This window comes from Hypanus sabinus, chromosome 8 (assembly GCF_030144855.1).
Source record: "Hypanus sabinus isolate sHypSab1 chromosome 8, sHypSab1.hap1, whole genome shotgun sequence".
In the NCBI taxonomy this organism is placed as follows: Eukaryota; Metazoa; Chordata; class Chondrichthyes; order Myliobatiformes; family Dasyatidae; genus Hypanus; species Hypanus sabinus.
The window spans coordinates 96312344-96316739 of NC_082713.1; positions in this window are offsets into that span (position 1 = coordinate 96312344).

A 4396-nucleotide genomic window follows, 5' to 3' on the forward strand; every position below is an offset into this window, starting at 1 on the left:
TATATTGTAAACAACTGGGGTCCCAGCACTGAGCCTTGCGGTACCCCACTAGTCACTGCCTGCCATTCTGAAAAGGTCCTGTTTACTATGACTCTTTGCTTCCTGTCTGCCAACCAATTCTCTAAGCACATCAATACCGTTCTCCCAATACTGTGTGTTTTAAGTTTGCACACTAATCTCTTGTGTGGGACCTTGTCAAAAACCTTTAGAAAATCTAAGTATACCACATCCACTGGCTTTCCCATATCCACTCTACTAGTTACACCTTCAAAAAATTCTATAAGATTCGTCAGACATGATTTTCCTTTCACAAATCCATGCTGACTTTGTCCGATGATTTCACTTCTTTTCAAATGTGCTGTTATCACATCTTTGATAACCGACTCTTGCATTTTCCCCACCACCGATGTCAGACTAACCAGTCTATAGTTCCCCGGTTTCTCTCTCCCTCCTTTTTTAAAAAGTGGGGTTACATTAGCCACCCTCCAATCCTCAGGAACTAATCCAGAATCTAAGCAGTTTTGAAAAATTATCACTAATGCATCCACTATTTCCTGGGCTACTTCCTTAAGCTCTCTGGGATGCAGACCATCTGGCCCTAGGGATTTATCTGCATTTAATCCCTTCAATTTACCTAACACCACTTCCCTACTAACATGTATTTCCCTCAGTTCCTCCATCTCACTAGACCCTCTGTCCCTTACTATTTCCGGAAGATTATTTATGTCCTCCTTCGTGAAGACAGAACCAAAGTAGTTATTCAATTGGTCTGCCAATGTCTTTGTTCCCTATGATCAATTCACCTGTTTCTGACTGTAAAGGACCTACATTTCTCTTGACCAACCTTTTTCTTTTCAAGTATCTATAAAAGCTTTTACAGTCAGTTTTTATGTTCCCTGCCAGCTTTCTCTCATAATCTTTTTCCCTTTCCTAATTAAGCCCTTTGTCCTCCTCTGGTCTCTGAATTTCTCCCAGTCCTCAGGTGTGCCGCTTTTTTTTTTGCTAATTTATATGTTTCTTCTTTGGACTTGATACTATCCCTAATTTCTCTTGTCAGCCACAGGTGCACTACCTTCCCTGGTTTATTCTTTTGCCAAACTGGGATGAACAATTGTTGTAGTTCATCCATGCAATCTTTAAATGCTTGCCATTGCATATCCACTGTCAACTCTTTAAGTATCATTTGCCAGTCTATCTTAGCTAATTCATGTCTCATACCTTCAAAGTTACCCTTCTTTAAGTTCAGAACCTTTGTTTCTGAATTAACTATGTCACTCTCTGTCTTAATGAAGAATTCCACCATGTTATGGTCACTCTTACCCTAGGGGCCTCACACGACAAGATTGCTAACTAACCCTTCCTCATTGCTCAATACCCAATCTAGAACGGCCTGCTCTCTAGTTGGTTCCTCGACACGTTGGTTCAGAAAACCATCCCACATACATTCCAAGAAATCCTCTTCCTCAGCACCCTTACCAATTTGGTTCACCCAATCTATATGTAGATTGAAGTCACCCATTATAACTACTGTTCCTTTATTGCAAGCATTTCTAATTTCCTGTTTAATGCCATCCCCAACCACACTACTACAGTTAGATGGCCTGTACACAACTCCCACCAGCGTTTTCTGCCCCTTAGTGTTATACAGCTCTACCCATATCGATTCCACATCCTCCAGGCTAATGTCCTCTCTTTCTATTGTGTTAATCTCCTCTGTAACCAGCAATGCTACCCCACCTCCTTTTCTTTCCTGTCTATCCCTCCTGAATATTGAATATCCCTGGATGTTGAGCTCCCATCCTTGGTCACCCTGGAGCCATGTCTCTGTGATCCCAACTATATTATATTCATTAATAACTATCTGCACATTCAATTCATCCACCTTGTTATGAATGCTCCTCGCATTGATGCACAAAGCCTTCAGGCTTGTTTTTACAACACTCTTAGCCCTTATACAATTATGTTGAAAAGTGGCTCTTTTTGTTTTTTGCCCTGGATTTGCCTGCCTGCCACTTTTACTTTTCACTTTACTACTTTTTGCTTCTACCCTCATTTTACACCCCTCTGTTACTCTGCACTTGTTCCCATCCCCCTGCCACATTAGTTTAAAGCCTCCTGAACAGCAGTAGCAAACGCTCCCCCAGGACATTGGTCCAGCCCAGCCCAGGTGCAGACCATCCTGTTTATACTGGTCCCACTTCCCCCAGAACTGGTTCCAATGCACCAGAGATTTGAATCCCTTCCCCTTGCACCATTTTTCAAGCCACGTATTCATCTGAAATATCGTCCTGTTTCTACTCTGACTAGCACATGGCACTGGTAGTAATCCAGAGATTATTACCTTTGTGGTCCTACTTTTTAGTTAACTTTTTATCTTATTTTTTATCTCCTAACTCCCTGAATTCTCCTTGTAGGACCTCATCCTGTTTTTTACCTATATCGTTGGTACCTATGTGCACCATGACCACTGACTGTTCACCCTCCCATTCCAGAATGTCCTGCAGCCGCTCAGAGACATCCTTGACCCTTGCACCAGGGAGGCAACATACCATCCTGGAATCTTGTTTGCAGCCGCAGAAATGCCTATCTATTCCCCTTATAATCGAATCCCCTATCACTATAGCTCTCCCACTCCTTTTCCTTCCCTCCTGTGCTGCAGTGCCACCCATGGTGCCATGAACTCGGATGCTGCTGCCTTCCCCTGATGAGACATCTCCCCCAACAGTATGCAAAACAGTATATCTGTTTAGGAGGGAGATGACCTCAGGGGACTCCTGCACTACCTGCCTACTGCTACGCTGTCTAGTGGCCACCCCTTCCCTTTCTTCCTGTGTAGCCTTTACCTGCAGTGTGGCCAACTCACTGAATGTGCTATTCACGACTTTCTCAGCATCACGGATGCTCCAGTATGAATCCAATCGCAGCTCCAGACGCTCAATGCGGTCTGCCAGAAGCTGCAGTTGGACACACTTCCTGCACACATAGTAGTCAGGGACACTGGAAGTATCCCTGATTTCCCACATGCTGCAGGATGAACAAACCATAGGGCTGATCTCAGCTGCCATAACCTCCCCAATACTTGCCTCAACTTTTGAAACTTTTTCCTTTGAAAGGAACTTATCCGGCCTTACCTACTTGGAGTGAAGCTCGTCCTCAGCCTCTTTTCGTCGAAGCCTCTCAATTCAAAGCCTCAAATCTCCACTCCTTCACTGGCCCACTCACTCACTGGCCACTTTCCACAGATTGTTTGCCTTTCTCTGTTATTTATAGTTTTTCATAACTTCTGTTATACGCTTTTCTTTATTTTCCTGTAAATGCTCACGAGAAAGTGAATCTCAGGGGAGTATAAGCTGATATATATCTATTTTGATAATAAATTTGCTTTGAACTTTGAACTGTAATAAGTTAAGGGTGTGATGCATGTGGTTGTAATCTCCCTGAAGTAAGCATGAAAAATCTTAATACTCAGAACATGAATGATTTCTCCTCCTATCCAGCCCTACTTTCTGTTGTCAGCTTGCAGATCAACCAATAAAGAATCTATATCCATTTGCTAATTGCTTCCTGAAACTTAGAACCCCTTTTACTTTTTGCATCTTGATACATTGCAATTTGTTGTCTTAACATGTACATTTTCTCTTATGAGTTCCGTTACAAATAGACTAAAGAAACTTAGACAGTAACAGCGAACAATTACATTATATGTCAGGACTAACATTTTTTCACAATGCATCCTCTACTATAATTGGAACAGTTAGGGTTATATTTCAAAGTAAGTCTTGCATATATAGAGCAAAGAATATTGAAAATTCCATTATCAAATGATTGACTGCTAAGAGGATGTAGGAAGTTATGGCTATGGTTTACTCAATCATTATGTTTACTGGATTGAATTCAATCAATGAAAGAATTGAAAATAGCCTATTTACATTACATTGATCTTCTCTCTGAGTGTATTGCGCATTTTTTGCATGTACAGAGTTTATTAATAACCACAGTAGATAATGATTGTGTTTATGATAATGATTGTTCTTTGTTATTTATTTGACCTCTGGTATGTTCATCAATCATAACCAAAGTTTACCACACACCAAACAACATAGTAAACAGCATGAAGAGAGATTGATTTAGGGAGCCCTAAGCAAGCAGATCAGTAACAAGGATACGTTCATACCAGAGCAAAATGCTTAATCAGAGTCACTTTCAAGTTTATTATCACCAGCATGTGAGTGAAATTTATTAACTTATCAGCAACAGTTCAATGCAGTACAAAATACAGAAGAAAAAATAATAATAAATAAGTAAATCTTTTTCTGTATACTTTATACGGTATAAGTAAATTGAATAGATTAAAAATCACGCAAAAACAGAAATACTATATAATTTTAAAAAGTGA